The sequence below is a fragment of the Papaver somniferum genome, chromosome 1 (genome assembly GCF_003573695.1).
Source record: "Papaver somniferum cultivar HN1 chromosome 1, ASM357369v1, whole genome shotgun sequence".
Classification (NCBI taxonomy): Eukaryota; Viridiplantae; Streptophyta; class Magnoliopsida; order Ranunculales; family Papaveraceae; genus Papaver; species Papaver somniferum.
This window is the reverse complement of record NC_039358.1, coordinates 242,219,738-242,242,112: the sequence shown is the minus strand read 5'-3', so window position 1 is coordinate 242,242,112 and position 22,375 is coordinate 242,219,738. Positions and strand designations below refer to the sequence as shown.

The following is a 22,375-nucleotide window of genomic DNA, read 5'->3' as shown; positions in this document are numbered from 1 at the left end:
AGTTCAATGGAAAATTTGTTGATGCTTCATAAGACGAGCAAAAAGGGACAGCAAGAGTGAGCCAAAGACAGCAACATTTGAAAGTCCAAGTCCAAAAGCAGAACCATTGTCCATTTGAAGGTGCAGGTGACGGAGCAAATACGAATTTCCTTCAACTTCATGAATTTTTGGTCCAAATTTATGAATTTTCTTCTACTTCGTGTCCTTGGCGTATGCAAGAAATACGAAATAACTTATATGCTTCACGGTCTTTCCAAATCAAAAGAAACTTTGTAATGAGGTGATTTTAATGGATAAAAAGCTAAGAAAACAGATATAGTACATGGATTAAAAGAGTATTGATTGCTTGGTGCACATGGATTGTGATACAACTTTCAGTTAAGGCATTACTAAGATAGGTACTTGCAATACATGACAGGTAAGCGGCGGAGAAAACAACAGAAAGAAACCAACAGGAACTACTCAATTCAGTAACAAATAAAACACAGATGAGCAACTGAAATTGATCCTAGTAGAAAATGATTCCAAGTTTCCAACAGAATTCAATACTTTATATACCTACTACTATACTTGAGATATCGGATCAGTAAGAAGGATTGCTGCTTCTTTCGTCTTCCCTGTTTTCCAAACCCTGAAATCTGTTTCAAACCAACCTTTCCTCTTCCACATTTTAAAAACACTCATTGAGAACGGTTCTTGATATTTACCAGAAGGATCTAAATAATGCCATATCGAACTGTCAGCAGGGTTCTCAAGAACATAGCCATCCTCGTCGTTGGCTAAATAATGTTGTATCGACAGTGTAAACGGAAAAATGTCCTTCAAAGATGAGTAGGAGAAGTGACATGGTTAATTGGATTGTTATAGTGACTATTGTTGGCGGATTAAATTGGGATTTTCTGGGAAAATCACAATTAAGATACAGTTGAAACAATAATTAGTTCTACAAGCTTGATTCCATTTTGGTAAGAATATTGAATCGAAAAAAGGTTTCTGATTTTGTCTGTCTACCAAAAAAAAAATCTTCCGATCAAAAAAAAAAAAAAAGTTTTGAAAAATAACGAATCAATGATGAATTCACAAAGGAAATGAAATCTTTATCTATTTGATAATAGTTCCATTTTATGATACTTAGCAAAGATACGTTCATGTAGTGTGAGCTTCATCTTATAACAACATAAAATAAAATTTTGAATGATACATTTTGAATGCTACATAGAAGATTAGGATGACATGGGGAAAAGGTCTGAAAAAGAAATTGATTTCTTCTTTGTGTGTTAGTTCTGTAATCTATCATTATCAATGTGCTACGTCTGAGTTCTGGTATTGCCCTCCCAACTTTTTATGGCTTGCAATGTAAAAGATATCTGGGTTTTAATATGAGTTTCAAAGGTATGGTTTTCTATTTCTTTACCCTGCATATGCATCCTCAAAACCTTTGATTGATACGGCTGACAAAACTTTTAAAAAATAAAATAAATATATACGTAGGGTTTGCAAACCTTCTTTATTATGTGAAGATGATAAAAAAGATCCACCAGTCCTTTTAGCTAACCAAATTTAAAACAGATGCACAGATATTAAACAGCATCACCGAGAAAATAGAAAAACATATTTTAGATCTTAATTAACTTACTCTGAATATTTATGATGTTTGACTAACCTTCAAAGATGCATGCATAGGTTCATAGGTTTCATCAGAAAATCAAAGTTCCTTCCAAATCTTGAATCATAAATCTTAATGATTTCGTCCTTCAAAAACAGGCAAAAGTTTAAATACAACCAATCAAAAAAAATGAAAAGACAGCAAAAAAAGAAAGAGAAAAAGTTTCGAGATTATATAAGGTCTTGTGTCTGTCTAAAGAGTAAGTAATTCCTAAAGGGCGTACAATCCAATTGGGCTACCCATTACCAAAATGAACGGTGCTAGAACTACCAAAAAACCAACTTGGGCAACATAGACGTATGCCGTATGTAATACAGTAAGCCAGAGGCGATATACGTGCTGTTACGAACATGTGTAATCAGTAAAGCCGGTTTCAAGGAAAAATAACAAGATAATTGGATTTCTCTGAGTAGGATAAACCATTTTTGTATTAAATTTAACAAGTACATACACTTCTATCATCAAGCTAGAATATTGAAAGTATATACAAGGTCATGACCGCTATTACTTAAAAACATTTGTTTAGAACTGATGATTGTCGAGGGCTTCTTCTAAGCACCTACCAAACCAAGATTTCCGTATGGGTTCATGGTTCACCAGCAGCAGACCAATCTAATATCTTGTGACTTAACCAACTTCTTTTCAAACAAATAAGAAAAATAAATCCATAACTGGATATTTAAGACTGGAGGACTTGGTTATGATTACGGTTGAGAGACTGCCACATGATCAATTGATAAAGATGATTAATTCTTACATACCATACCCAAATTGATACTATTACTAGTTCAACCTCTCGCACACCAACATTGAGTTTTCCGATCAGGTGGTTTCGCATTGGTTAACGGTGAATGCCTCGTATACTACAGTTTCCATTTGAATGGTGATATCAAGGTGGTAAAGACTCCTCTCCTCCAGCTCCTCCAGTGTGGATATTAAATTCTGGAAATCTGAGGAGAGAGAGTTTTTATACCACCTTGAGATCATAATTCGTATAGAAACTATAGGGTATTAGGCACTCGTCAAACAATTACAAAACCACCTGATTAACGAAACTTAGCATACATATAGGAGGAATAGTACTACTTATAGTTTCAAACTATCAAAGAAATTAATGACAAAAAAGAGTTGGTGGATAAATAAGAACAATGTCCCTATAATTACGTACATATAAGCATCAAAACTCTAGCGACGAAAACCGTGGTCGCGATGATGACCTCTCTTGACTGTCATTCTCTACTCAAATCAAGGATATCCTTTAAACCCCCGAAGATGGTGATCTACTACTAAAACTAGTTGAATCTTCTAGCTGTGGATGTCAAAGGAAAGCAACATTTACTCCTATTTATTACTATCAATGATTATTATCTCGTTTTCCTCGTCCTAATAAAATAAATAGCTATCCGCCAACGAAGATCACTCCTCCATCTGCTCTCTCCAGTTATCATGGTGGTAATATCTCCGAAGTTCTACTTAGTTACTCACGATGTATAAACCATAGGAAAACAAACTCCTCTTGTTCTTGTTCTTCTATCGTTGTTGTATAGATGGTTGCAACCTTTGATTGATGTTATTAATAATTATTCGAAACCAAAATTGTAATTAATCACGAACATTGGTCCGATTCAGTTGCGTAAGTAAGTGCTGCTACAAGTTCGTTTATTTGCACTGGTACACACAGCTGAATCGGAATAGCCTCCGTGATGGAAATCTTAGAAAAAATATTCCTGGTAGTGACAACGTAAATATTAAATCTAACTGTAATTTAATCCGGGGCGGAATGAATCACTTGCCATCTTTTATTTGAAACCTATTACGACTCTTGGTAGTGCCGCTGCTGTCACTCATTGCTCCAACACAAACTAAACCACTACAATACCCCACTAGTTCATTTGGGGTCTGGAAACACGGTACACGGTATAATAAGCCATTGATAATCGGCAAATATATTTTTATTATCATGTTGTTTCTGTTGTAAATTGAATATGTAAGACAGTTCCCCGATCAATTTTGTTGGAATACATTAGGGAGACTGAAAATGAAATTGTTTGTACTAGTATGACGGTTTTGATAGGATACGTGCATGATTGAAAATTAACTTGCATCCCTCTGTGTTTGTGGTGATTATGAAGTGAAGAAGTAGAAGGGGACTGCTAGCATAATCGATGATTCATGTAAAGTTCTTCGAGAGGGATAAAAATATTCTTTCTAAGATTACCATCATGGACACTCGTCCGATTAACCTGTGTAAGTAAGTATCGGTAAAAATAAGCGAAATTCTACCGGCACTTATTTACGCAACTGAATCGGACCAATGTCCGTGATCATCTTGTCAAAACATTTTTAATAAGTAATTCCTCGGGAATAACTTCTTTACATAAATCTTAGTTAGGCTTGCAACTTCTTGTTCAACTCTGCATAATCACCAACACAAATATATGTGTTCAAGCCAAGCCAAATTGAATCGAAATGAGGAATAAGCTCGGAATGAAATCAAGAAAAAAACTTAGCCCTAGCTAATTCCCTAAGAAACATACATCTGTCGGTTTATAGAACAAATAAATGAAGTACTTGTGAGATTCAGGCTCTAGTTAAGGCGGACATCTGTCGGTGTAGAGATAAGAAACAATATAGTAGCTAGCATGCACGAGGATAATACGCAGAAATCGGGAACAGATCTGAAAAAGAAATTGATTTCCTTTCTCTGTATTAGTTTTCTAATCTATTAATGTGCTACGCGCCTAAGTTCTGGTATGGCCAATTGGGAACTTCTCTCCCAACTAGTTATGGCTTAAAATATATTTTAGGCATGTATAGTGTTTCAAAGGTATGGTTTCTAGTTCTTTACCATGTATACGCGTCCAAAAAAAGCTTTGATACAGAAGATCCATTTTAGACACAGATCTGTCAGTTTTCTATTATTTCTTTACCCTCTATATGCATCTTCAAAAGCTTTGATACAGAACAAAATATCGCCGAAAAAACTTTAAAAAAAAATAAACGTAGGGTTTACAAACCTTTTTATTATGTGAAGATGACGAAGAAGATCCTCGAGTCCTCTTAACAAACATCATCACCCAGAAAAAAGAAAAAACATATTTTAGATCTTAATTAACTCAAAGAGGTAATAAAATAAGAAAAGTATATTAGCCATAACTTACTTTGAGAGGAATCAAAGTTCTTTGCAATTCCTAGATGTATGCATATGTTCCATCACAAAATCAGTGTTCATTCCAATTCTTGAATCATAAACCAGAGTTTTGTTCCTTTCAAACCAATAAAAAGATAAAGTACGAAACATTAAAAGAAACTGGATGATTGCTAATGAATACGGCAAAATCAATGAGAAAAGGTTGTGAGATTATATATAAGGTCTTGCTTACGTAAACCCTAAAGGGAATAAAATCCAATTGCGATACCCATTACCAAAATGAACGGTGCCAGCCTAGAACTACCGTTTTCTCCGCAGACTTGTATGCCGTATGTGGTTTAGTAGCCAGATCAGTAGTGATAAAAATGAACAACAAGGGTCCATAGCTCAGTGGTAGAGCATTTGACTGCAGATCAAGAGGTCACCGGTTCGAACCCGGTTGGGCCCTTCTTTTTTTTTCCAGCTGGATCAGTGAAATACGTCCTCAATCCATCCATAGAGAGTCTTTGGCAGCAGAGAAGATTCAGAAGAATATTGGTTTCATGGATGCATAACGAAGAGTGAAGGGTGATAGAAGGTGGGGTGGTCTTCTTAGTCAAGGACTCATGGGTAGAGTGTGGAATCCAGAAAAATCTATGACGGATATATATTCGTGTCTCCGTGGCCAAGTCAACTATTTACTTTAGTCCACTGGTTGGGCAGTCGAGAAGAAGCAGATTCGGTGAGAGTCTGCTTATACCATGGTGCGTTTCAAGCTATCTGTGGGATTTGCCATTAAAATTTGTTACCAAACCAAGTTTGTGAAAAACTACAATAGGTGCTAGAGATGGGAACTGGAATACAAATAAATAGCGAACAACAAGAAAAAAAAAGTACTCATGGATCTCAACTTAAAGAGATATAATTATACAATAGGTGCTACACACAGGGCATCTTTTTATTTTAACCATATTTTTTATTTTTATTAGGTTTCGCTTGGATTCACCTCGCTCCGTCGTTTTGATTTGTTGTGCCTCGGCTTCCCCTCGTCCTGTGAAGATACATTTTCGATTAGGTGTCACACGGCTTTTCCATCTCCTGTCGCGATGCATTTTTTATTTGGTGTGGGTGTGGTTCGGTTTAGCCTCGTCGCGGTGCATTTTTGATTTGATGTGGCTCGGCTTCGCCTCGCCCAGTCATTTTGGATTTTTGATTTGGCATGGCGCGGCTTCGCCTCGCCTGTTGGTGTCGCGATGCTTCATCCTGCCCCATCCATTAGGGGTTTTAATTTTTCATTTGGTGTCGCGAGGTTTCACCCTGCCCCATCCCTTAGAGTTTTTAATTCGGTGTTGCCTGGCACCTCACCGTATATCCTAATGTGTATGTCATAACTTATAACCTTATTTTAGCAGACCCGTAACATCTACATGAAATAAAGATATATATATATATATTTTTGGAATAAAGGTAACAAAAATGTTATATGAATCACATGCAGTTATATAAATACATACAAACACCCGTGCTACGCATCAGGCACTTTTTTTCTATTTTAATTTGGCGTGGGCGGGTTTGCATGGCAATGTATTTCTAACTTGGTGTGCACTGGGCTTCACCACGTCCCGTGGCAATGCATTTTTAATTTGGTGTGCGCGTGGCTTTGCTCCGTCCCATGGAGATGCATTTACTTGGTGTAGCACGGGCATTTTTTTTCTATTTTAACTTGGTGTGCATGGGCTTCGCCACGTCCCGTGGCAATGCATTTTTAACTTGTGTGAGTCAGTCCAGAGTTCCAACTGATTTACACAGTAAGCAAGTTAGGGTTTCCATGTGGCGATGCATTTACTTGGTGTGCGCGGGGCTTTACCCCGCCCCGTGGCGATGCATTTACTTAATTGGTGTGGTATGGGCTTCGCCTCGTCCCGTGACGATGCATCTTTTATTTAGTTTGGCGGGGACAACACATTAAATAGGTGGAGAAAAAATATAGAAAATATGTACAAATTTTATTTATTTTTATCTTTTATTTTCGTAGAAAATATGGATGAAAAATGTGGAATTTTTTATTGATTATTTATTAGCATCTTAATTTTGTTATTGATTATTTATTAGCATCTTGATTTTTTATTGATTATTTATTAGCATCTTAATTTTAAAATCATCTAAATTTTATGTGTACAGTTTAAATTTATTTATTTTGGTATTGTACCTCTATATTAGTTTTCCAGATTATTTTATTATTAATTTTTGAATCTCTCTCAAAATTTATTCTCCGTTTGTTAATATGGATCACCGTATTTATTTTTCACTGTTCTTTATTTTATTGGACGTGCGATCTGCTTACTCCCATTAATTATAATCCATCGAATTATTAAAAGTCAGATATGAGTGGATGTCAATATATCAACTGTAGCTAAATAAATAAAGACTAAAATTTTAAATTAACTAATTAACTAAAATTTGTCTACCCCATTTATAGATTGCTGTAGCTTCGTTGGTCGTTTTACTCTCAAGCTTTTAACACGAAACCAAATGCCATGGGGACCTTAACACATGGGTGCGTGTGGTACATATATAATATACTTCCAAACCGAATAAATTATGGTGGAATCTTTTCACTACATGTTTGTTGGACCTTATACCCCATATCTTGTTTAGAAGGTCACTTAGTTTGGCCGTATGTTTTATTGTGCTGCTTACTCTGAAATATTGAACTTGCGAATCCGCTTCTGTTCTTTATTTCGTTCCCAACTTCCCGTCCAAAATCATTTAAATCATGTGGAAAAAGAAAATAAACAAATAATCAGTTGATTTTTATAAGAAGTTGATCTACCCAATCCGAACACATAAGGCCTTCCGCTGTTATTCCGCAGGATGTAGTTAAGCATTATTCACATATTCGCCAAGTGCGATTGCACAATCCATCCTAATTTAGAAATCGGTCCCTGCCATCATCATGAGTTGTTACGTCAAACAAACTTGGACGCGTTGAAGGCATGTGGTCTGGTGCCGGCTAAGTGAGTTATACACGATAATGCAGAATCTCTGTTACGATCCATAGGAGCACAAATATATATACCCGAATGAGACAATAGCTACCTTACTCGTTTTTGACGCAGCCTAGGCAATAGAAGGAAAAGGAAAGTTGATAATCATCATGCTGCGGATGGCTACTTTCTTGCGTGAAACATAATCTCAGAACTATTCTTTAAAGGTTAAATTTATTTTATTAATAAATAAAATAATACATAGTAAATCGTTTTTCATAGTAACACAGTTTCCTTTTCTGCCAAAAAAAAAACACGGTTTCTTTAGTTAAGCCGGAAACAAATAATTTCACGACATGAATGATACGTGATTTTTTTTTAAGGTTTAATGGAAGTATTGTCTACCTGTAACGGTGTTACTAACGTACAGTTAAGTATTTGGTGTAAAGACGGTGTAAAGAAAGTATTTAGGCTAAAAACTATGATGTAAACAAAGTGTTGTCCACCAACTCTTTGGTTGACGCCGTTACTAACTAACCGTTAAGTATTTGATGTAAACAAAGTGTAACCCAATTTTAAATATTTCAACCAATAGAGTTATGCCAAGTGTATTAGAAAAGGTCTTTCTCGGCCAATAGGAAAAAAGGGTTTCATCATCGTTCAATGTGAGAGCTTATTTTGTCAAGGCCTTTAAGGATAATAAAGATGATTACTTACTTTTATGAAAACAGACGATCATGCTTTTTAGTATCATTGAGTTTCCTTCCACGCTATATGTAAAGGTTCCATCGCACACTCCGAAAGTTGAATCAAATGGTTATGTTTATTTGAAACAGCAAAAAGATAAAACCTAATATGATCTTGGAAAACAAACTTTTCAGAAGGTAGAGGACGGAAAAATAAAGAAAGTTTTCGAGAATATAAATATCAGGCTATGGTTAAAGAGTAAGTAAACCCTAACGGTAACGGGCATCCATGGAAAGAGCACAAGAGGACGACAAGCCCAAATTATTCATCCCAAGGGGAGACTCTCGGTTGGTTCTAAAAAACTAAGGTTTACTCAAGGTAGTTAATATCGTGTATCGATATCGTATCGGTCGGGTCCTATACTCCTATACAAATGATAATATCTGTTTTTATAGGCGATACATCATTAAAAAAAATTAATACTTATTCTTTATCAAACAAAAAAATATATTGATATAATCATAATGGAGTATAATAATTGTAGTAAACATACTTCAACCTTACAAAATAAGAGGTGGTTGACTAGAGCCTTATACTATCAACAACGAAACCAAGCATTGAACGTTTATTAGCCCATCGACATCACATTTACGGTAATTACATCCATCATAATCATATATAAAGCTAGCAAAATTAGTGGAGTTACTTTCTTGAACTAAAAGTTCAAGAAATCATAAGCAAAAGACAAAATACATTAGTGATATATCAGTGTACAAGTGAAACCTGTATTATCAGTGTACAAGTGAAATCGATATATCGGTCCGTACAGGACGATACACGCGTTTTTATCGTTTTTCCTTCGTATCGCCGATATTTTCAGTATCGTAAAGGTTTTTTCCGATATCCTATAAAAACCTTTAATATCGGTATGTACAACCGATATTGACTACCTTAAATATTTGCTTGTACAACATTTTAATCTGATATTCGACATTTTTTGATTTCGGAAACAACATAGAAAAGTAAATATATTCAATTAGAAAATCGGCTTGTAGCTCAGCTGGTTTCTTGCGCTTCACAGGAGTTTCATGCATTCCAGGAGGTTCCAGGTTCGAGTCCCGGATGGCGCAATATTATTACAGAGTTTGACATGGACGGTAGAGTTAGCTTGCCTCCCTTGCGACGACATTAGTCACACTATCCGCTTCGGATCCCTCGACTTTGTTCCTCATGAGACTCGCTGGTATGCTGGCACGGCAACCTGTTCAACTTATGCAGTAGTATGCTCCTTGGAGCTTAGCTTGTTAGGATTCCAATTAGATAATTATGTAATAATATTAATAAAAGAAATTAGAAAAAAATAACGAACATCGGTTCTCATTCGAGATTTTGACACCGAATTTTTCTCAAGGTATTTATGGATTTTATCAAAAAGTAATTGAGAAAACAATAATAATAATGCATAATGCATGATTGTATCTCATAAATTGGGTCTAGTCAATTTATGAAAAAACATTCCATTGGCAGGTCACTTGCAGGATCTACATTTGGTAGATGCAAAAGGAACCAAAACATAGATACAATGGACACGACTAATATGGATACATAATAGATTTTTTATTGAATAAACTCTGTTACTAAACAGAGAAAATTTACAAAACAAACATAGACCGTCAAAATGAACAAATCGATGTATGCAAAAAGAAAAGAATCTCACTCTACATATAAAACATTGTTTGTGATCAATTTATAATATATCTTAGTCCTTCAAAAAATAGCAATAAGAGATAGTAGCAGAGAGCCAAACACAGAAACATTTGAAAGTTGAAGTCTAAATGCCCAACCTTTATCCATTGACGGTGCAGGTAGGGATGCACAAAATTGAACCATAACCATGAAACCGAACCGAAACCGAAGAATTTAAACCGAACCGAAACCATATCCCAATATTTCATTGATGATTGTCAGTAGGGATGCACATGGTTCGGTTTTCATCGTTTTTTGGCAAAACCAAAACCGAAAACGAAGTACTCGGTTTTCCATTATTGAAAACCAATGAAGCCGTATTGCCTATTCTGTTTCACTCGTTTCGGTTTCTACTCAGTTTGGTTAAAAAACATACGGTTTTTGGTTAAATGAATAATTTATAAACAATCTTTTACAGCATGCGGCGTGCAACGCGCTCATTACGAGAAAGTGTCAGGAAAGGACGGATGATTAACAATAATGAGAATAGTGGGTGAAAGTGTGACTAGTCTTCCCTCATAACGGAAACACGATGATCACCACCACTTCTCCACTACTTAACTTCCTATGAGATCAGGGTGCGCTCAATGACTTGTATAAATAGGTTTTCAACTTATTTCAAAAGAACAAGTGTTATCAACACAACTATCCAGAAAACACCAAGAACTGATAGCTTACATTCTGCAAGCAAGTTCCACATTCTGATACAAGTCATAAAACAACCACACCTTCATAATTCAACATTCTGATCTAAAACACCTTCTTCGCTTCCTTCCCTAAGATCAACCCTTCTCCTTCACTTTGTGACCGAATTGAATCTGGAACGACCATTTCTTGGTTTATGCCAGAGTCTTACAGATTGATCTCTCGAATCTAAGAGTACTCCTGTGCAGTACATTTGTTTAGGGTTTGAACTCGTTTCTCATCAACACACCCAAATTTACCAAAAACAGCAGAATCCGTTTTTACCCCAAAACAACTATAAAAGTAAAATCAATAGAAATCAAGTTGCATCGAATAGATTTGATACAATAGTTAGCAAAATAAGGAACACAGAAAATGGAACAAACACCAGTTGTTTATTTTTTTCCTTGTTGCAAAAGAGGAAAAACGTACGGATAACAGAAACAATTAATATTTCCCTTCCGAAGAGAAAAACCACATAATAATAATTAAGAACTTTAACATCCAACAAAAACAACATGCTGATATGTTTTCGAAGAAAAGAACATCATCGATCGAGTACACTATCTTAAAAATAGGTCTAAAGAGGTTTTGGTAACAGATTTTCTAAGCAAGGAAGCAACAACACGAGATGAACGAATGAAGCCTCGAAAATCATCATTACAGAAGAATACATAAATCATTCAATATGTGGGTATACTCAAGTCATGTATGTAGTTTTGGAAATATATCTTCTAAGAAGGGAAGCAACAACAAAAGATGAATCATCATATGATTCTCAACACTTCATAGAGCTAACAGATCAAACAGTTGATCTACATGAATAAACTGATTTTTCCTACAGATTTATGACATTATCTAACACAAATTCAATAGGTAACAAGACCAACATCAAAAGTTAAACAACAACACTGAAATACTTGCAAACCAGAACCCATGTCATGGATACTCACTATCAGCAGACAAACCATGAACCGTAGAAGGATAAGAGCTAAACCTGATTTAAAATACCCCCACATAACCAAAACATCGAATCAAACCCTAGAACCTCTAAAACATTGAAAAGAAACAAGATTCAGAAAGACGGTTTTTGTATTTTTACCATCAATTTAACCTATACAAAAACCCCTAAAAAATATCTAAACCCTGAAAATAATTCCACAACAATCGATGAAACTGGAAATAGAAAATTAAAAAGAAAAAGAGAGGAGTATACCTTAAGCACAAACTTGAAACGACCAGCCTTCGATCTTCGGATCTACGGATTTTTCAAACTTTTGTTTGTCAGGGATACTCGTCTGCTTTCGCCTTTCAGGGAAGAACCGAAGGAGAGAAGCAGTTTTAAGAAACTTCGATCTGTTCTGGACTCGACTGAAGTAAGTTACTACTAAGGTTAAAATATCTACTAACTTCTAGGGCCAATATTATTTCAATCCTACGGTCAGTAATGATCGGTTAACCAATAGGTTTTCGGTTCGGTTTTTAGATGGAACCTAAACCGAAACCGATAGCATCGGTTATTTGGAACTGACACTAATATTACACATGTGTTAATGAAAAATGCTATCCCAGGAGCAGATGCGGTAGTCTGAAGTCAAAATTTCTTTTGAAAGACAAACTCCACGCAAGAATAGACGCTTTGACATCGACACTTACTTGAAAATATGACTGGAAGAAAAGGCGAGGGTACCCAAATATACCTCAATCTAAAACTTTTCATACCTATAAGTCCTTTCTCCGAAAGTGATTGTCTATGGACTGAGTCGAGACAATGCAACTAATTGGTTCACACTTCCTGTGATCGCCTATGCATACGAGATCGAGACAATACAACAACGAAGTATGTTTACTTGATAAAAAGGTTCGTACTTAACCAAACACAATAGAATTGCTTATCAAGTAAATAGGGATTAACGTTTGTGTAATTTACTTTAATTATAATAAAACAATTATAATGCGGAAATATAAAGTAAATGACACATCAAGATTTTGTTAACGAGGAAACCGCAAATGCAAAAAAACCCCGGGACCTTGTCCAGAATTGAATACTCTCAGGACTAAACCGCTACACAAAATTAAACCAACTTCGTATAGTTGAGACCAAACAACTAAACCTATAGTTCAACTAGTTCCGTCTGTATTCCCATGACTCCGACCTATGAATAAGTCACGTGCTTGGAACAATTCCTTTGGTTCGTATTCCAAACAGTAAAGGAACAACAAATTTGTTTGGTATCAACTCTCTTCAACCAAGTGATGTGAGTTCGATAAAGGCTCTTCTGTTTATCTAAAATAAACTCCTTCGTCAGGTTCTTAGATCTATCTTATGTTCAACTACCAAAGGTAATTGTTAAGGTTTTGCAATCAATACTTTTAATCACAAAGAATTGTATTGATGCCGATTTACACAACTAATCAATCCAATCTATCACAAGGATAAAACGATTATAGTTGGATCCTCTTATACCGAAACAAGTATTGTGCACACCAAAGATTATGAACTCCAAATCAGAAATCTTCAATATCTTCTCTGTCTTCAAATATTCTTAGATCTTCAATAAACACCTGCACACAACAACTTGAATCTCTTGTGATCAATCACGCACAAAACAGAGTCTGTTAACAATAGATTATCACAAGATCGTCTTTTGTACTAACAACAGTCTAAAGATCCCTGTCGAAACTTCGATCTAGTTTGAGTGAATCTAATATCAGAAGAGAAGATTCTCAAGCATAAACAAACTAGGTGCAATCAAAGTTCAACCACCGTTAGTCAATAAAATCAATCCAAAACACAAGATAAACCGCAATTATCTAGTTTCCCACCAACGGTACGTACTAATAGAGCTTCTCAATCCCAAAGAAGACTTTAAACTGAGCGGCTGTAAGATATTTCGCGTAATTAGGTTACTCTCCTCTCTGAATAGGCGGCTTCACCAGTAACAACACAACCGAGGAAGTTTGTTGTCACGAAGGATTAGTTTGATAGAAATACAAACTTCAAGTATTTATAGACAAGGAAGTTTGGACACCAAGGAATTTCCAAAACCGAAAATGTTCTCAAGATATTCATTAAAGCACAAATTCGGTTTCCATAATTCCTGGAAATGCTCTGTCTAAAATAATGACCGAAAATCATCTTTGGAAAATATTTAACTAGTAAATGCACATTACTAATTCTTATTTTCTTAAAATAAAATTAAGACCTTAATTAAAAGATTCTTAACTTATTTATGTTTCGATCCTGGGATTTTCTTCCTTTAGTTATTAAGGAATAACTTTGAACAATTAAAGATAAACATTACTGCATGTGTTCAAAAAGTGTCGACATCCTTACTTTGTAAGTCCTCTTTCATACTTGCAACCTTGAAACCGATTTTCCACACTTCCAAACAAGTTTAGAATTGATACATCTGACTTTCAAGAACTATGTGATTGATCAAGAACACTCAATCACAAATCATGGGTTTAACGGTTCTACCAACACAAGAACTGCATGTGTTCTACCAACAAAAGTTTCGGTTCCACCAACACAAGTTTCGGTTCCACCTCCATATGAATACTGTGCATAGTGACACTAGCTTTCCAAAATTCGGTTGACTAGGTACTAGGATTGGTTCCTAACATATATATGGTATGTAACTTATATGTTGCACATTTCCATAGGATCGGTTCCCCTTTGCCTAAAAACGTGTTGCACATGTCCATAGGATTGGTTCCCCTTTCTGGTACAAACTTGATGCACCTCATACAAGGATCGATTCCCCTTTGTGATGTGTTGCACCTCTTACTAGGATCGGTTCCCCTTTATCCATATTTAGTCATACACAAATCACAAACTCGATCATACCATCTCAGGTGATTACTTAAGATCGGTTTCACTAATAAAAGTCATACCAATACATAAGTCAGGCCTTTGTGAATAGTTTTACCAAGAACACAAACAAGTCATGAGCGGTTATACTAAATCACACATATTGGTTGTTCACAAGATATGCAATGAATAACAATACTAATAACGCCTAGCGATTTCCGTTTCGATTCATAAACAAGTTTATGAACTTACTTCCTTAAAACACATGTAAAACATTTTTTCCTAGGATGAAATACTCACCTCATACCCATACATAATCACAGTAGCATTTAAACGATTATGTCGATGTTTTATCTACAAAGTTTAATGGTTAAGCAATAAACCTCAAATTGTGTTCCTTAATATTATGTCTATCTAGAGTGTTCATGCTTCGCAGTTTTGTTTTCAATATGCACGACTTGAAAGATACGTTAGGGAATGAAAAAGTTTAAGTCAAATATCACTAACCTCATGTGGACGGATGATGTTGTCGTTGTAGCTTCTTACTTCTTCACTTCTTCAACTTTTCGCAATACTTGTAATGTCTCATATCCTAATACTTTCAAGCTAAACTATACTTGTAATGACTCTAGTACATAATCAAGTGGCTCATAAAATGAGTTTAGGTTCACTAAAATATGACAACCAAACTTGACATACCAACGCTTGGTGGGTTCAATCGAGCTATTCTCTAACACTGGGTTTTTTATTGAAATATTCTTGCATTACGCTCATTACAAATTGCCCAGAGAGCAGCTGCGGGAACCAAGTCCCAAATCAGTTTAGCAGGCCCTATGATGCCATTACCTGACCAAGTTTGCGCCAACTTCAAAACTGATACTAGAGAAGTCCAATGCAAATGTCTAGGAAGAATAAGGGACCACACCTTGCGAGCAAATTGGCAGGTCAAGAGCAAGTGTTCAGTGGATTCACAATGAGAGAGACAAAGTGGGCATCGACTGGCTAGTTTGAAGTTCCTTCGCCGAAGAGAGTCTTGAGTGGCAATTTTATTAAGGGAAGTCGTCCAAAAGAATAAGTTAATTTTTGGAGGGACATGAGGGTTCCAAATTGTCTTGTAAGGGAAATTAGGAATGAATGGGGATTGAATAGGTTCCATTAGGGTGTTGTAGGTGGATTTGACGAAAAAAATACTTGTAGGTGTAAGCTTCCAGGTTCTAGTGTCGGGTAGATCCGAGAGCAGAGGTGGAGAATGACCAATGTCTACCAACATGGATGCTAGTTGATTTACTTCAACATATTTAAGGAGTCTCTTAAAGTTAAAAGACCAGCTGGAACCATCTAATGATACATTGAGGTATGCCATACTTGTCTCGAACCATAGATGCGACTTTTCACCAAATCTCCATACCCATTTTGCTAGTAGAGATTTGTTCATCATTCCCAAAATTTTTATTCCTAGTCCTCCTAGCTTAATGGTCTTGCACAATTCTTCCCAGTTAACCAAGTGTATCCTCTTAGCTCCACCACTGCCCCATATAAAGTTCCGCACGATCTTCTCCAATGGGTCTAGTCAATTACATAAGGGATGAACTTCCCATTGGCAAGTCAGTTAAGGGACGCAATTCTCCTCCTCTTCTTGGTCAGCTCTCCATAATCACCAAAACAAATGTTTTCCCTTTTCCACGCTATATGTATTTCAGCCAAGCCAAACTGAATCGATTCCCTAAAAAGCATACATCTGTCGGTTTATAGTTAAGGCGGACATCTGTGAGTGTAGAGATAAGGAACAATACAAAGAAGAATAGGTAGCATGCACAAGAGAGAATACGCACAACTCCGGAACAGATCTGAAAAACAAATTGCTTTCAAAGCTATGGTTTCTATGTCTTTACCCTGTATATGCATCCTCAAAAGCTTTAATACAGAAGAAAATATCGCCTAATAAACTTTTAAAAATAAACGTAGGGTTTACAAACATTTTTTTTTTGATCGGTAAAGGTTTACAAACCTTTTTATTATGTGAAGATGACGAAAAAGATCCTCGAGTCCTTTTAACAAACAACATCGCGTAGAAAAAATAACATATTTAGATCTTAATTAACTCAAAAAGGTACAAGAAAATCAAAGTTCATTCCAACTCTTGAATCATAAACCATAATTTTGTTCCTTTCAAACCAATAAAAAGATAAAGTACGAAACATCAAAAGAAACTGGATGACTGCGGCAAAGAATGAGAAAAGGTTTCGAGATTATATGTAAGGTCTTGTTTACGTAAACCCTAAAGGGATTAAAATCCAATTGGGCTACCCATTACCAAAATGAACAGTGGTAGAACACTAGAACTACGGTTTTGTCTAAACGTATGTCGTATGTTGGGTAGTCAAATGAATAGTGATACAGAACAACAAGGGTCCATAGCTCAGTGGTAAAGCATTTGACTGCAGATCAAGAGGTCACTGGTTCGAACCTGGTTGGGCCCTTTTTTCGGCCACCGTATTATTCAGCTGGATCAGAAAAATACCTCCTCAAAATCGTGAAACAATTCCATTAAGAATAACATTTTGATCAATTTCTTATTAATAATAACATTTTTTGATCCATTGGAAGACATTAACATGTATTTAGACATTATGTTACACGAATGTATGTGAGTAAATCAATGTCAAGTTCTGTTCACACATAGTAACATGCTCTTTTGGGGAGCTGGTTTGTATTTGTGTTTGGGGACTTGGCTAGCCCCGTCTTTCAAAGATGATGCGCCACCACTTACAAATAGTCTAGAGATGTTTCAGAACTTAAAACAAACCCAGCAACCAGAGAGAATTGAGTTCAAACAACTGTTACATATTCTGAAATTCTTTATATAAAAACAGAATTTTTTCGAGCGACGTGGTTAATCAGAAATTCTGGTTGATTCTGACTTCACCATTGTAAATTTCTGCCAATAAAATTTCAAGAGAGTTTTTCAGGCCCACGAAATATCATTTGACCGATCACATTTTTCAAAAATAATTACCTAAAATTACTAAATCTTATTAATTTAGAAAACATCTATCTTACAAAAGCAAATGGTTTTGCGATCGTGCGAGGCGCATCGCTACTTACCCGCTACTTTCACGCACGCTGAGCTGGTGCAGTGATGTGGCCTGGTGATTTGGTTTATACTCATTACATGTATCACTTCTCAGTAAGGGAAATAAACCAGAACTTCCGACTGTTTGGTTCATTCCCATCTTCATATCCGTGTGTCTTCTTTTCATAATTTTGTTGTAATGAATTAGCAGCAGAAACACATCAATTCAAATCTTGTTATTATCTCCTCTAACCAAAAACATTCACACACTTTCAAAATCTTGTTATTATCTCCTCTAACCAAAAACATTCACACACTTTCAAGAGCTAGGGTTTGAATAATTTGAAGATTCTGAACATTAATTAATCGAAAATTGGGCGAGGATAATTATAATACAGAGATGAAAGATCTAGTAAACGTTGAGTCTTTTCATCTTAATAATGTTTGCTCTGAAGATGAGCATTTCATCTCCACTCCTGCTAATCATCATCATAGTTTGATAATCTCCCTCTCCTATTGTAGATTGTAAATTTATAGAGAGATATTACTTTGTAGAAATTGGGATCTCTAGATTTATTAATAATGAAAACACTGTATATTGCAGCAGCTATTTGATTGGAAGAACAAGAATCAAATGGTTTTTTTCAGAGACTTGAGAAATGTTTTTGAAATGAAATCTTTTTTTTTTTTATTTGGATGTGAAATTGTGGGTTTTCTTGGTATCCCGTGAGGAGTAATTCGATAATAGTTTGTTGATGATCCAAGGATTTTAAGGTTCTTTTCTAGAGAAATTGAGATAATGTTCTTACCTTTTTTGAAATTTGGTTTATGGGTTTAAGGGTTTTTCGGATTCAATAACGATCTTTCGGCATGATTATCTCCAAATTCCAAATAATATCATGAAGATGCTGGTGTTGGTTATTTCTCTGTTACGGAGTAGAAGAGAAGATCTAGAAAAATACCCTCTCTCTATTATAAACTTACGTGTAATCTTGGAATCACACAAACAAGCCACGTGACTTGCCACTTCGGAAGGCGAGCAAGTACCGAGGAAAAAAAAGCGATTTTTCTAGCATTTCCCATGGTTTTGTCCCAATATGACTGTTCTACATGACTCTTCTTAAGAGATCTGCGGTTCCTATTCCTCTCAAAATGCAAGAAAGTGAAGGAGATAAATCGCGGTTCAAAATGCATCCTTTTCTTACGGTCTCATCCAATGGTCCGGATTTAACTTCTTCATGCGTTACCAAATCATCTTCGACGGAGTTATTCGCTTCATTAAATCTCATTCATGCGGTGAAAGTCTCAGACGTTTCGTTCGTCAGCCTTGAGTTCACTCACTGGCCGTTTTTCTTTTTGGTAATCAATGGGGTTAAACCCACACAATATATCTTTCCAGACGATTCATTATAATCCCAGTTCAGTGGAATCATAAACCGCATGAAGAATATGTTCAATTGATCCATTATAATATCAGGTATCTTAAATTAGAGTTCCATTTTCTTCGATTAGTTTTTCTCCTTTGAAATTCAATCATTTATCTTATGATTCTGAATTATTTTATTTTACTTTAAATATTTGGATTAATTTTCTCTTTTTTTTTTTTGGTGATTAGGGATTCTCCGTTTTGGCAAAACGCAATCATGTAATTTCAGGTACCCTTCTTTAGGTACCATGATTATCAATTTCTCCAGCTTCTCTCAGAACTGGGTTTTTTTTATCGTAAATTCAGGATCATGATTACATTCATTTTATACGTGGGTTCTTTAAAGATCGTTAGTTTAATTCATGGAAGTCTAACCAAATTCTTAGTAACCGTGTATGTAGAGTTACTATCAAATTCTTAGTAACTAGGTGAGTTTCACTGCTTTTCTATTTGTTTTTAATGCTAAAAGAAGGAAAGTTGTTCTGGGAATATAATATGTTTCCGTATTCGAACGACAGGATTCTGCTACTTTGGTTGTGAAGGGAGTGCACCATACTGTCATCCGTCATATAAACGTTTGAATTTCGTAAATGTAAAATTTATATTCATTTTTGTTGAATTGTTTCCAACTCTTATCAAATGTGATGTGTAACTCATGATATAATATTGATTGTTGTTTCTATTCTTTGAATCTTAATATTCATGTGAAACACTTCTATAGGAAATCGATGTGATGGATTAGCTTCGCATTCTTGATGAGTACTGATGGGAACTTTGGGAATTCATTCAGTCATGGATCATATGACGGTACTTGGAAATCATCAATTCTCTTGCCTTTCCCCCTATTTTTGTTACTTGGCTACCTGCTGCTTAATTAAGTGATCGTAGATGGAGCTTCTAATGGATGCAAGAACGCCATTATTTAGTTTTTCATTCTACAAAGATACTCATCCCATTGTGGCGAGTGAGACGAGATATTTGCCTCTCTCCAATGTTAAACATGGTTGAACATCCCTCATAACAAGAATTCCTAATGTTTTCTTCAGGTCTTATATATTTGATGATATGCACAATATTTGTTAAAGCCTTTTAATCTGTATCCGACCTTATGGACCTCTGACTGTTCTAGGTAATGGTCGGTCCACACTTTACAGTCATCCACAAGAATCGTGGTTGCATTTGAAGATCAAAAATAGTATTTGAAGTTCTTTTAGGCCTTACTATGTTTTGCCTTTTTAAATCTCTTTAAACTAAGCTTGATTCTTGATTCTATAGTAACACTTATAAACTTCACCATTTTTAATTTAGACGACCTGGGGAGAAAATAGGACTTCAAATGAAGGACTCTGCAAGTGCTGAGTTTTTCAGAATTCAGATTCCATTCTGCTTTGTCAATATGGTTTTCTTGGTTTGTTTTTTTGTGGTGATTCTCGACGTGAACACTAATTTTATTGTAGTTTGCACCCAGCCATACAAGTTTGAGGAATGTTCTTTCATGGCTCTAATTTGGCTTCAATTGAGCAGTTTAATTTATTGGTTTAATGAAATTGAACAGTCAACCATTTACTTAGGTTGACGAAGTTCCAAATCTTCATTGTTTGCTTTAGCGTCTGTTATTTGACTAAGCTCATTGTCCAATCCGGTTCATGAAAACTATGGGATTTCATAGAGCAGATAACCATCAACATGTATATATTACAATTGGGTTGCAAGTTTCAACACGGTGTGTTTCTTCTTTCCTTGAGGTTTATGATGTTTATAAGGATGAGTTTTTTGTCGCTGAATTTTTTTGTTTTTATGAAATTTATCTAACACAATAACTTCTTTCAGACACTTTCTTAAATTAGTTAATACTTTTCTTTTCTACAAATTCTTACCTCATAGTCTCTCTTCTTCATATTTAGTTGGTAAGCTACCAAGGCACTTGGAGTGATCAGTTCAACTATTTAACTATGACTAGCTATCTTCATGTGCAGGTTGTCATGTACTATGAGTTTTTGCCACTTGGTGCACTTCTATTATACCCAGATTTCAACTTGGTTTACTGTTTGATTGCTATTAACTTGGGGGTTAGCAGCTAATAATGCATTAACTGGAGTACTGGACAATTGGTATCCATGTCTGTGCTAAAGCATCACTATTAAAATGATACTTCTTTAAATGTTAAACATGAACTGAAACTACCGACAGAAATTTGTTCTACTGAGACCATGGATACCGAGGCTTAACTATGCGCCTACTTCCTTATTTTCTGTTTTGTATTAAAGAAATCTACCATATGCTCCATAAATCTTCCCAAGTCAGTTGTAAGGGTCATTTTTGAAGTATTAAAGTAGATGGGCTACCAGTAATATAATCATAGTAGTTTAGTTTTTTTTGAAGGGTTCCTTTTGTAAGATTCTCAGTCTCTTATTTTGCATAAAAACAGTGGCGAATATAACTACGTTCTGCTGATGTTTGAAAGAACTTTTTGATACAGGACCAATTGCACATGCTCGCTTTTAAGTTGGTGAACAAATGACTTTTGCTTCAAAGGTACGAAGTTCTGAACTCATACTTGCTTTTAAGTTCTTTGTCGTGCATTTCTTAACTTATGCTTCATGGGTTTCAGATATTAGACATAAGATGTAAACATATCAATTGTGATTCATAAGATTTGGCCAGATCAGTTGTTTCTTGACCAAGTTTGAAAGTTGCAGTCGTCATGGAAAACTTTGAGACTCAAACTATATCTTGCTTTAGGAAAATGTTCAACTGCCTAATGATCAATAATCAGATTTCTTGCCAGGACTCTTTTGAAAAGTTGAGGTGATTAATAGGGGTATAATTGCAATTGGAGGAGAACAATATTTGTAACTGTTTTGCATAACAAATCTTTCTTTTTGCGTTTCTTTTTTTGATGCCTTGCTGCGGTGGACTTATGTATTTTAACTTTTCTAAAAGCTATTCACACCTCTATAAAAACGGAATTCTATAGAAGGAGAGCTTCCATTATCTATAAAGATCACCGCAGTAGCATCAAAGTTTGTTATTTGTTTGTTTAGGTGTACGTAAAAACTTCACAGCTATTGATAAAAAAAACAACAACTTCTCAGCTGATACGTCGATACTTTGGGTCGGTCTTCAGTATATATATATATATAGAGAAGTTCAATTGCCATC

The 22,375-nt window shown here is 35.4% G+C and overlaps 1 long non-coding RNA gene and 2 other non-coding genes across 3 annotated transcripts; all 3 read left to right on the top strand.

The window, feature by feature from the left end:
• The first annotated feature begins 5,193 nt into the window (after positions 1-5,193).
• Positions 5,194-5,265, top strand: TRNAC-GCA. The gene has a single exon. It is a non-coding gene; the product is annotated as a tRNA-Cys (tRNA).
• Positions 5,266-17,122: 11,857 nt separating this feature from the next.
• On the top strand, positions 17,123-17,194 carry TRNAC-GCA. Its single transcript has one exon. It is a non-coding gene; the product is annotated as a tRNA-Cys (tRNA).
• A 1,776-nt stretch (positions 17,195-18,970) lies between these two features.
• LOC113339544 lies at positions 18,971-22,356 on the top strand. The gene is made up of 6 exons (XR_003355092.1): positions 18,971-19,264; positions 19,403-19,442; positions 19,732-19,805; positions 19,935-20,020; positions 21,693-21,748; positions 21,825-22,356. It is a non-coding gene; the product is annotated as an uncharacterized LOC113339544 (long non-coding RNA).
• The last annotated feature ends 19 nt before the right edge of the window (positions 22,357-22,375 follow it).